The sequence below is a fragment of the Gnatocerus cornutus genome, chromosome 10 (genome assembly GCF_029298725.1).
Source record: "Gnatocerus cornutus isolate USDA-ARS CGAHR chromosome 10, icGnaCorn1.1, whole genome shotgun sequence".
NCBI classification, from domain to species: Eukaryota; Metazoa; Arthropoda; class Insecta; order Coleoptera; family Tenebrionidae; genus Gnatocerus; species Gnatocerus cornutus.
The window spans coordinates 9,059,281-9,072,907 of NC_142242.1; the positions used below are offsets into that span (position 1 = coordinate 9,059,281).

The 13,627-nt window shown below is 37.1% G+C and overlaps 1 protein-coding gene across 1 annotated transcript in view; it reads left to right on the forward strand.

The window, feature by feature from the left end:
- LOC148167651 (serine/threonine-protein kinase pelle-like) overlaps nt 1-13,627 on the forward strand; it is a 152,347-nt gene that overhangs the window by 75,519 nt on the left and 63,201 nt on the right. The gene's annotated exons all lie outside the window — the stretch shown is intronic.

Consider the following 13,627-nt stretch of genomic DNA (forward strand, 5'->3'; position numbering starts at 1 on the left):
ATATAGATAGGTATACGCTAATGTAGTAAGTAATTCGTTAAAAAAGTAGTTTCCGTGCGACTTTTCTTTTCCATTACCTCGAATAATCGTGGCTCCACTGTATTACAATTTTATAAATTGCAGACAAGCAAACAGAATATTTTTCGTGGAATTCTTCACTGCCTCCCCACCACCTTCGGAGGTTTTTGTGGCTTGACGGCCGCAGTCACACTCTTAGATGAAAGAATATATAGATAGCCCACTCTACAGTAAATGTTTGGAACTTGTTCGGAAATCCGCCTACCTCAACATAAGGTGGAGACATCTATAAAAATGTCACACAAGCTTTGCAGAAAAGTTCAGACCCAAACCAGGTCGAAAATCTAGGACGCAAACCATTCCTTTATTTGTACTGGTTTGTATGCAGGATATTAATAAAGGCAATTTCAATTGTACATATTTATTTATACATTTTATATACATTTACACATACATATATTTATACATTCATATATTTCACAAAGCCACATAAATTATATTGGAAGAACAAAAAATGTGTAACCAGAAAACAAGTAGGTAACATGGTAATTAATATACTATGTAATATAAACATAAATTTATTATTCTATTTTTTTTTTGCTCGGTCACTTGGTTTGACCGAAGGGAGAGGAAATCCTTTATGGACCCCTCGCGCGACAGTTCTTATGCGCCAGGGAGTGTGGGAGTCTGAGTCCCTCCAGGACCCCATACCCACTAAAACCTCTCCCTAACTTACTCGAGGAGAAAAGATCATTGACTTGATCACAGATTTGTATCCGTTTACCTACTAACACCTTGGTATATGTACCATATCTATTTAGTCATGACCTAATGACATGCGTTAGTACCGAATAATACGTACTAATAAAATATAGTACCAAGAGATGCTATTAAATTGAGTCATGGTCATATGACACATGTCTTAGTACTAAAGTGTACTAATAATAATGTAATGTATAGTACGATAGTCTCGATACTATATATTTGTTATGAATTAAAAATAATTCATAAGTGAACATGGTACATAAATTTAATTTAGCAGGTATTAATTACGCACGTAAAATTTGTCGCAATATGTCACAAGCTTAACAATGCCATCATATGCAAAAGTATTTTTTCATTTTCTTCTTTTTAATGATTTCTGATACTTAACGAATGCTAATTCTGTTAATTGATCGTGATTTTTTCTACGAAAATCTACTCCTCTCAAAATTCGGTTCAAGATTTTAATATAGTAAAATAGCACCAAATTAACTAAAATATTTAAAAATTTCTTTAAATTTTCTTTATGATCATTACAGAATATGTTTTGCAGTGGGGTACCCAAAACGTCAATGGAATTTAATAATTTAGATTTTACTCCGAACGAAGTAACAATCGTAGGCATTAGTGACAAAAGCGAACGTCAATTGACCAGGCTTGTACTCATGCAATTCTATTAATGCATTATGTTCAAGTTTCAGTTGTATCTACTTGTACATATACAGGGTCCGGCAACACTTGTGTCCACCCCTAAAATCATCTTTAATTTTAAAGATAAAATTTTCAAAATTTCCATACGCTCATGGTTGACAAAGCTCTAGAAGCTGACGCAAAGATTTGTTTTTTATCACTAATAGTTTTGGCGTCGCGACGCCTTAAAAATGTAATTTTTAGTTAATTGTGACGTTTTGTGATCTCAACCTCTAATTTATTTTTTTTTCAATATAAATGTGTTAAAAATATCTCAGTTGTCATTTTAGATTCAATGCAAATTGTCTTCAAAATTTGAGAAAAAAATGCAGTTTTATCAAGTTAGTTTCCAATTTTATTACGTCAAAATTGGGAACTACGTTTACACCCATCTGTCAACATCTTGTGTCACAAATGACATCTATTCTTTGGTTAGCTTTGGATTGTAACAAAAGTCTTACTTGGTGAAATTGTCGCTTTGTCGATGTTAATTAACGATTTCTGGTGTCCATAAAGTGCAACATGCCCGTGTTAATCAAAATGAACCTTTATAAGAGTGAATGAAGTGACTTGTGAAATTTTGGTGTAAACGTAGTTTGCCACTGCGCCGTCATAATTTTGAAAACTAACTTGATAAAGCAGCGTTTTTTTCGCAAATTTTAAACACAATTTGTATTTGATTTAAAACAAAAACTCAAATATTTGTGTTACAGTTATGTCGAAAAAAATTTGAATTCGCGAATATTTCCGCAAAAACTCAAAAATCGCTAAAAATTATACTTCTTAGGCGTCGCGACGCCAAACAAACCATGATAAAAAACAAAATTTTTTGTCAGCTTCTAGAGCTTCGTCAACTCTGAGCGTATGCCAATTTTCAAAATTGTAACTTTAAAATTAAAGACGAATTTGGGGGTGGACACAAGTGTTGCCGGACCCTGTATAAAAAACTCATTTTTAAAATTGATGACAACCTGCCTTGATATGTGTACAACAACGCACAATATTTTTTTAGTATGTAAACGTATGCCGCATTATTATAGTAAGTTATTGATATACAAAATTTTTAAATGTTGAACTCAAAATAATTTAGAATTTTTTTTTTTATAAATATTACCTTTAATCATGAATACCAATGCATGATCAGCAAATGCTGGTCTCCTGTTTCCATTTCCAAAATCGACAAATCCCTGCATAGAATCTGTTTTGCTGTCGTACAATAAACCTTCTTGTAGTTTCATTTCATCAAACATAAGTACACAATCTTTGTCCATGTCTTTCATTTTTTCCACAGATAATTTTAATTGCTCAAAAATATGAGAATTAATTCCACAAGAAGAGGGCAAACGATTCAGAACTCTTTGGAGAGTTTTTCGTGACGGCAAACTAAATACTTTAGCTAAATATCGGTAAGCTTTGCCACTTTGTTTCATAATAGATAAAGCAAAAGTTTTATCTTCGTCGGAAAATCTTCTGCCTCTTGATTTCAAAGGCTGATTTCTTACTTGGCTCTCTATAAAATTTAGAGTAACCGAATTAAGCCTACTCAAACCTCTCAAGAGTTGAGGTTTATCTTCAGCTTGCGAAGAGTCACTTGCAACGTCTTCTTGCCAGCCTTTAATCTTTGAATACGTTTGTTAGCAGCTTTTATTGTTTGTAACAATATTTTTTCCCTGGTCGTCACCGTCAATTTCGCTTTGGCGTTGACTTCTGGAATAAAAATATTATTGCTTTAATTTCCAATTTGAATACGTTGATGAAGAGTTAAATAATCAAAAATTTTAATTAAAACTGAAGAGTTAGTTTAAAATTTCGCAATTTAAAAAATCAAGTAGCATACTTTTTTGTGGTGAAACAGGAGGGGGAAGCTTAACGGTATCGATAGCAGAAGATGAACTTGGAGAATCTTCAAATGTGGACGTTGAAGGCATTTGTATGTCTTCACTTGGAAACAGCTGCGATTTGAATCGTCCATAAACTCTTTTTGTAGTTCCCCTAAGAAGTTTGATTTTTGTTGGACTTTCAGCTGATGTCACTTGTGGCTGTTGCACTTTTTTAATTGCTTCTAAAATAGTTTATATAAAACATGATATATTTTTATAAACTCCGATCAAAGCAAATTTCCCACGCAATTTTTCCGGAGTAATGAAAGTTGCATCTCCTATGGGGCGACAAAAGCAAGTCTCATGGCTAGACTCTTGTTCAAAGTCTACAAATAGAATACATTAAAATCCATACAAGTATCTGTATATTAAATTTACCAGGGAGATAAAGGGTTGGTAATGAGTACCGCTTCAGTTTGTCATTATCCAAACACAATTCATGAAAGTGTCGAGCACAAACTCGATAATTGCTCAGCAGATCCTCGTCCCGATTTTGCAATTTTGGGTTTTTTATGCGATCCAGCCAAATTTTACGAACGTCCACATTTGTGGGAATACCGAATCTACAATACATACAATTTTAACAAAACGAAATACTTACAAACATGTTTATTATTGTTATTGGTTCAGATTCGGCCATTTTGTGGCCGACCAAGAATATTCATATGAATAAATAAATTATATTGCTAATATGCACCTGTATGATATGAAGATACAACAAATAAATTGTACATACCTTGGAAGACCCTTGTTGTCACATCCAGGAACACAACATGGTCTCAACCGTTGTCCTGAGATCATTTTTGTAATTTCAAAAATTGTTCAATTTTACCCACAAAACACGATTTGCAAGTTACTATAATAACTGAATGAATTACAAATAAATAACATTCAAATGTAAACACAAATAATTCAAAGAAAGAACTCAAAAAGTAAAAAACACAGCAAGCAATAAATTGCGCAATATTCATTAAAGCACGCTATACTTTTTCTGCTGACTATAACAAATTTTTGTTCGTATCAACACGGACCTTCCATAAGAAAGCATTGAATGACTTGGAGTATCAATTTTATTGTAAAAGTGATTTTAATAAATTTAATTTTTGTTAATCTCCTTTCCTTTTTTTATATAAATCCAGTGTTTTTAACTATAATTATAATTACAAAAATACTGATTCTTCCAAGGTCACAGAAAAAAAAGTGCTTTCAGGTCGTTTATGTTTCTTTTAATTGTTATCAAATCCTAGTTTGGGGTTTAATAATCAATTTAACAAAATGGAGTTTTAGCCCGCTAATAAAATCCCTGCAAAAATTAAGTTCGAAGTGAAATAAATATGAAAAATTTCACAAATATTTGTGGCTTTGACAACGAAATGTATAAATTATTTTGTGTAGAACATCATTTTCTTCGTATTTTTTCCATAAAAAATTATAATCAATTTTGTTTAAAAATTTATTTAAAATAGAAAAAATAGATACGTTATACTTTTCTAAAACAAAATTGTAGTTAATTGTTTTCACTTTATCTCTATCTTCTTACGATCCCTGATGGAAGGAGTATTCAATGAGGCCAATCATTTATGAATATATATTTTATTAAAAAATAACAGAAAAAAATAAAACAAACAAAAAAAATTCTATAAAAAAAACTAAAAAAAACTATTACAGAAAAAAAATACAAACAAACAAAAATTCTATAAAAAAATTAATTATTGTAAATGTATAACGTGCCACCACCATGAATGGTGACATGGCTGCGGCCGGCTCTGTCCTCACCATCCCCTTGGTGGCTGCCACCACTGCCACAACCACCACGATGGTCACCGCCGCCACAACCACCACGATGGTCACCACCGCCGCGACCACCGCGATCGCCGCCACGACCGCCACGACCTCCATCGCCGCCACGACCGCCACGGCCTCGTCCACGGCCGCGACCGCCCCGGCGAAGTCGCCGCCCTCGGTCTTGCCACAATATTCTCCTGAAAAATAGAAAATACATGTAAATAAATCAAAATTACAATTAACATAATAGTTTACGAAAATTTTTGTGCAATTAGGTACTCTATATATCTTCACTTTTAAATTCTATGTATTTATGCAGTATATACCAACCTCAACATGTTATTTGATACTTCGTATCTCCGAAGCATCGTGAGGGCCGTGTTGTCCGCCCTTTCATCCTGTTGGTAAAAAAAAACAATTAAGAATTATTTTACTCGCAAGCACATGTATAAAAAAACAAAGTAGTACAAATATTATACAAGCAAATGTTTTGTAATAAAAGCAATTACTTACAGCTTCCCTTATTTCTTCTTCTCTTCTTCTCTCCACTTTTTCTCTTCTTCTTTCTTCTTCTTCTCTTCTACTCTCCTCCTCTTCTCTTCTTCTCTCTTCTTCTTCTTCTTCATTTTTTCGTTCACTAAAACACATAATAATTAAAGATTCGAAATAATTTTTCCTTAATATTTACTTACTCAGTTTTTTGGTTTTCATTATTGTCAGACATGCTGCAAAAATAAAAACATAAATTTAAGTATTCTTCCAAAAATTATGCAGTACTTACGCTTCTCTTTTTGTCGTTGGTCTGTTCACAACTGGAAACTTAACCGACAAAACGGGCAAATGAGGTGATGGGGATGACAAGTTCTTAGAAAATAGTGACGAAAATGTGGGTAAAACTCGACTTAAAAAACACTTGAGAGTGATATAAAATTCCGTCGGTCAGTCTGTTTGTTGTGACATTTCTTGATGAGGGTCGAGCAGATGAGGCAAATGCAGCAAATATTAGGGGTGCAAAAATAATTGAAAAAAAGTCTTAAAAACTTTTCCTAGAATAACTCTTGTAGAGATATCAATGCGTCTACTGTTAGTCAGAGGACAAAAAAGCAAAATTTAAACGAATTACTTTTGTAATAGGTATAATAAAAATAATTCTTGAGGCAAAATTGCATTAAAAACAATTCATAATAGTTCTGACATTTCCATGGAGGAATACGTAAAAACATGTCCATTCAACAATGCTAACAAATTAAATTTATTACGAGTTAGATTTATTTAATAATTTGTAAGATTTGGACACCCCATACACTAAAACCACCTAATAGACATAATGTGAGGTCAATGAAATCGATGAACTGTCGTACGATCAGACGATGCAATTCAGCAATAGGAAATGCAACGTCTTGATTTGAGGGGGTTCATCGGCTCCTTGACCAATGAAGCTTGGTAAGACCAGAGTCAGTGGTTAGTGGGTGTTGAAGGTGGTTGTTGGTGTCGGGGGTGTCCAGGAGGCTAGCGGCAGATCGACACGAGACTACCCCTCAAGAATGTAAGTAGGCTTAAGAGTAGAATAAAATATAAACGAAACTAAGCGTCTGAATATGTACCCAACACCCTGATCTTACATGGTGGAGGCGCCCTGTTACAATCCCGTAACATTGATTAAAAATGAATGAAACCGTTAAAAAAAAATTCAATTAACACTTAAAAACTTAAATTTGAAGGGTGAAGTATATTGCAAGACGTAAGATAAACTTAGATTACAAACTCTAAAAGTCCTGTAGATGCACGACAAGTCAAATGAATCGTCTGTACGGGTAATCAAAGGTAAAACCGCGTTTGATGCGGCAGCAATTAAAAAATTCGCACGATCACTTACGCTTATACATATGTCATTAAATTAATGTCGGGAAAAGGTAAAAAAGGCGGAAAGGTAACGCAACAAGACAACGAAGTACCACAAGCAGGCACATACAGAACGTTCAGGCCGCCAGTTAGAAGCTCCGAACTTTTTATCCGGGACGTTCAAACGGGTCAGATAACAACTGCTGAATACATAAGAATCGCGGGGACAAAACCAGAATCATCAACGCATGAACTAGAAAAAATCGAAGAGTACGAAAAGGAAGACGAGACAATAGATTTTTCAAGTCCAAATTCATCACCGGTAGAATCTGATATAGAGGAAGAAAATCCTGATAAACAAATAAAAGAAGAGCCAGAAAACACAGCAATAATGGCAGACGACACCATTCAGGCGGCGATTCAAAAAACAACATCACCAGCAATACCAAAATTTATTTCACCCCCAATCTTCAATCCTACGGACACGAATCCGACAAAATTTATAAGCAGTTACGAAAGAACAAGCCTGAGCAACGGATGGGACGATGCTTTGAAGATCAAATATATGCCAAATTTCATTGAAGGAGCAGCACTGGTCTGGTATGAGGACTATGTGCAGAACGTCGCAAATTCAACGAAACACTGGAAAGACCTCAAGGTATGTTTTCTAAAGCACTTTGAGGGCCCGGGAACTCAGAAAGCGATTAAAACCAAGTGGCTAACAAGACGACAAGGAAACAACGAAGATGTAAAGTCGTATTTCTTTGACCTCATTTCAATAGCACACGGTTCGACGCGAAGATGGAGGATGAGACCTTTAATGAACACTTTGAAAGTGGACTGACTGACTCTGTGGCTCAACTGTACACGCTATTTAAATCACCAACCATGAACAGGGACGATGTTCGAAGGCTAGTTTTTCGTCTGAGCGAAGCACAACAGAAAACCATCAAAAGAGAGACGACACTGATGTTAACAGAAAACCAAGAAACAACGAGAAACACAAGATTCTATGATGGAAGAGCGCATAGATACAATTACTCTACTCAAAACTGGAACAGTCAGCACAATCAACAGCATAAACAAAACGGGGCTAACACACGCGACAATTCGAACCCGAACAACAACCGTCAAAGATATAAAAACGGGGATGGACCGAACTCAAGTCAAGAAACATCAGCTTTACCGGATACGAGGACAAAGAATATGCATCCAAGATGCTGGAATTGCGGCAGAGTGGGTCACTATGTAGCAACTTGTTGGTTCAGGGCCCAAAATCGCGACAATAAGCCTAAAGCTAACCCAAACGATTCCGGACGGCAGGGTCAGTAGGAAGCTTTGTCACCGTCCTCCAAAATTATCTAAAAATTCCTAACATTCCAAATAGCATTCTCGTGTTGCGTGGTAAGATAGACGGACGTGATGCAGAAATAGCGTTAGATAGCTGCGCGGGGAAAAACATAATAGATTTAGAATTTGCACAGAATATTTCGAAGTCGTCCGCGGTGACCAAATTGCGTACAGCGGGGGGCGTCGTAAAAACTATCGGGGAATGTAGAGTAAATATTAGATTAGGAAAATGTAACTATAGTTGTCAAGCGCTCGTGGTCAAAAATCTCTCAACACCACTGGCCCTTAGTCATACCTTCCTCCATGATAACAAAATAGACTTGATATACTCGGAAGGAAAAGTCCGACTGAATACGGAAATCCAACATCCACAGAATCAGTTTAACGAAGTCGAAGAGATTCCGATGATGATTCATCAACAAAAAGATCAAATAACGCAAGGGAAGATACGGACGCTTAAGGTCGTGAGTACCGACGATTATATCATGCGATCTGGAGAAAAACTGAATATCGGCGTGAAGTTAAAAGGATAGTCTACACTGATGGATGACAAATACGAATTCGTTCAAAACGATAAGTTTGCAATTCCAAACGGGCTCACTATCGAGTTAAGTAACGTAAACCCACCAGAAGAAAGTCTAGAAGTCACGGCTGAAGCCAGAAAACCTGTGAAAATTTTTAAAGGAACAACGCTAGGATTCGTAGAACCAATTGAGGACACTACGTCACTAGAAGAAACGTATTTACACACCCAAGTTGATGATGAAATTGAAGATAGCGACCATAATCTCGACGGGGACGTAGAAAACGGCGTAAAAGATCAGCTGCTAAAACTACTACGGAATTATGATGAGGTTTACGCAAAAACGACAGCTCAGCTTGGTCGTACAAGTGTCGGTGAATTTGCAATCGACGTAGAAGGACAACGACCGATAAAATGCAGACCACACAGAATTTCCCATACGGAAAGACATTTTATAAAAGAACAAGTAGAGGAAATGAAAAAGCACAACATCATCGAATTATCGGACTCAAAGTGGGCGTCACCCATTGTACTCGCCAAAAAAAAGATGGGAAGTTGAGGTTCTGTGTCGACTATCGGAGATTAAATGACGTTACTAGAAAGACTGTGTACTACAATCCAACGATTGAAGAAATAATGACATACCTTAACGGCTCGAAATGGTTTTCCACAATCGACTTACAAGGCGGATACTGGCAAATTCCAGTTGAACAATCATCAAAAAAGTACACGGCTTTCGTGGCCGGTGATAACCTATATCAATGGAACGTAATGCCGTTCGGAGCGTGCAACGCCCCAGCAACGTTTTGTAGGATTATGGATAAGGTGCTAGGTGAAACTAAATTTAGGGACGCTATTATTTATGTAGACGACATCATCATCTATTCTCAAACGATCGAAGAACATTTACAAAACTTAGAACGGGTCCTAAAAAAATTGAAAAACGCTGGGTTGACGCTAAAACCAGAAAAATGTAAATATTTTCAGAAAGAAGTCGATATTCTAGGATTCCGGGTAAGCGAAGCAGGTCTACGTGTAGATGAAAAAAAAACTTGCAGCCGTGAAACAATTTCCAACTCCAAGAACCGTCAAGCAGGTTCAAAGCTTCGTGGGCTTGTGCAATTACTACCGAAAATTTGTAGAAAATTTTTCACGAATTGCGAGACCTTTACACGAACTGACGAATAAAGGAAAAATATTTGAGTGGGAGTCCGCACAGCAATCGGCATTTGAAACTTTAAAGAAAAAACTTACAACGGCTCCAGTTCTAACCCATTACAACCCTCACAAAGAGAGCGAGTTGAGAATCGACGCATCGCGTAGTGGGTTAGGAGCGATTCTGTTACAGGAAGACAAAGAGAAACAACTTCATCCCGTTTGCTACTTGAGCAGAAGCCTAACACAAAACGAAAAGAATATACCTACCATCACCGAACTTGAATGTCTGGCGTGTGTGTGGGCCGTAAGCCACCTGAGATACTTGTTATTTGGAAAAAAAGTGAACATAAAAACAGATCACCATGCACTTTGTTGGCTGAAGTCACTTAAAGATCCCATCGGTAAATTAGGCAGATGGAGCTTAAAGATGTCGGAATACGACTACACGGTAACACATAAACCCGGTGTTCTAAACGGAGATGCTGACGCACTCTCTCGTTGTCCAGCCTTCAATGCAACACAACAAGACGAAGATGACGCACTAGAGATTCCATTCCTACTAATATCAACACCAGAAGAATGGGGAAACATTCAACGAGATGATGAAGAATGTGCGAAAATAATGAAGTCAATTGAAGAACCTGACGGGACCGAAGTTACTATCGCGATGCGTCGGAAAGCAAGAAATTTTACAATCATCGACGAGACGCTGTACAAGAAGAATGAAAACGTAACAGGCAACGGTCTTGACTACCTGGTAGTTATCCCAAAGGACAAAATCGGGGAAATTCTTTTTGCCCACCACGCAGAGCCATTGGCGGGACATTTGGTGGTTGTGAAAACCATGCACAAACTCTGAGATCGATATTATTGGCCTACAATGCAAAGAGACATAGAGGAATATGTCAGAGGGTGTCCTGATTGTCAAGCAAGAAAAGGCGACTGGAAAAAACGTGCAGGACTCCTCCAAGAGATCCCTGTAGGACTTGTGGGAGACAAATGGTGCATTGACATTCTGGGACCATTAAAGAAGACGGAAAGAGGAAACACAATCATAGTCGTGGCAACAGACTACGCTAGCAAATGGGTCACCGCAAAAGCAATGCCAGACGCAACGTCAGCGAGAATAGCGGAATTTATTTTTAAGGAAATTATAACTAAATTTTCCGCACCGAGAGAATTCGTTTCGGATCAAGGTCGTAACTTTATGTCAGACTGCTTGAAGGACTTGGCGCAAATTATGGGCATCGTCCAACGCTTTAGTTCAGCATATAACAGTAAATCACATGGACTAGTCGAACGATTTAACAGAACCATCGAAGACATGCTGTCAAAATTTACAGATACTGAACACAAACAATGGGATTTATATGTCGACCACGTTGTCTTTGCGTACAACACAAGTGTTCACGCGGCAACAGGGTTCGAGCCATTTAGACTAATGTTTGGAAGACCACCAATTTTACCCACAGAAGCCACGTTGACGAAGCCAGCTAAAACACAGGGCATAATCGAAATGCGTGATAGGGCATTAGCGGTACGAGCAAAAGCAATAGAAAACATCAATAAACAACACAGATACAACAAACAGATCTTCGACACGAAACACCGTGACGCTACATTTGAAGTCAACGACAAGGTCAAACTGTTCGTCCCAGCAAGCATACCCAACAAAAGTAAAAAATTGCTCCTGTTTTGGAAAGGACCATACAAAATTACTCGGGTAGTGGGACCAGTTAGCTATGAGATCGAGAAGAATACAAGAAAAAGCAAGAAAAAGAAATCGTTCATGTTAGTAGAATTTTACCCTATTACGACTCTTGGCAGGAACTGCAAGCGCAACGAGTCAAGAGGAAAGAAAATTAAACATAGGCTAATAATAAATATAAGTAGTTTTAGGTTAGACAAACTTTGAACCATTAGAAAACACCACCTACGATCCACAAAATCCACCTAATATCAATTACAAAATTAATAACATTTCATTGCAGGTATAAGCTATTACTTGTTCTTATTATAAAAGCTACCCAAATAGAAATGGTTCAAATAACAACAGGAGCGTTCTGGGAAGGGTTTCCCACAGATACGTTATTTTACGAAGCCACCGTCCCAATTGTGTATAAAGCAGATTTTGTCATGAGAAGCGACGATCAAAAGCAGGAGAAGCAAACAACATGCCCAAACGGATCAACAGAAGAGATCATGCAGTTCAGATGCAGACTTTTAAAATCAATGCAGGAAGTAGGCTCCCGATGTGATGAGGACATTTAGAAATTAAATGAAGAAATAGTGAGTATCTCAAATACGAACCTATCGAATAGTTTCAGGCACACGAGGTCCATCGAATTTATAGGAAACGCTCTAGAATATTGTTGTAACGTGGCTACAGCCACACAACTGAACAAATTGGCGGTTGATGAAGGAGAACTAGCGGAGAAAATTGAGAAAATTCAAATCTAAACGTCACTAATCATTCATAAACAATCATTTGCAACAAAGGCCCTAATAATAATAATCTTTTAAAGAATTAACACAAATTAAAAATCTCCTAATTAAATCAATTTATGCTGAATTATGGTTGACTTCCGCTGTTAAAAGGGTTAGTAACTATATCGAGGGTGGTATCAAAATGTAGAGAAACTCTTCGCGAGATTTGTTGGAATCGCGTTGTCCCGATGAATGGTTGATTATGATCTTAATTCGCGAATTTTACAAATTACGGTTTTGGTCACGTAGCCCCCAAAATCAGATACCTCCCGAACACATGTGGTTTCGCTGTCCGCGCGGTCTTTTAACCACTTATCTGGTTATCTCATTATCCCCTAGATTATGCTTGCCAAAGCGTGTGATTTTTTCTTCTTTAAAGTTGGCCAATTAATTGGTGCACTTTGATCACGTTACTTTTCCAACGGTACCGGACGACTTTTCACGGGTTAATTTTGATTGTGCGGCCCCCCGTCGCTGCCAGTACTACATATTCCGAACATTTAGTTTTCTTAATTTAATTTCTTTTTTTAACTGATCCTAATTTCGATGTCAGCTAATCGTGATTACGTCATCTAACGTTCCTGTAACCAAATTTTACTCGGATTGTCTTTATTTCCTGGGAAGCAGGCAAAAACGATTTAAATTTCTTTGTTTGCATAGACGCGGGCTGTTTCTCGATTTATCACAACTAAAAAGGGCCACTGTAGCAAACGCTTTTAAGAGCTCAGTTTTCGGGAATCTTTAACACGGTTAATAAGTGGATGGCAAATTTATGGTGCTCGACCCGCACCTCCCCAAACACGTGTGGCGTCGGCGGTGGGAACCGTGTTCACCCTACATTCCGATACCGGGTACATAGGTTTTAATTCGTTTCGTACAATTTTTTATTTGAACGCGAGCGCGGTAATTTCTTCTTTTTCCATCCAAACAATAAACGCAAGTTTTAAATTTCACATTCAATTTCGCTCACTTTAAAAGAGGGAAACCTCAAATCTTAAGTTAAAAATGCAACTAAAATGCATCATTATCGCTTATGTGCCATTAAACTTTGGTAAAATTTCCTATTGTCTACGCCAATGGCGGCGGCTATCCTTGTTCATGCGCGTGTTTGGTGGTTTGGTGACCTTCATAA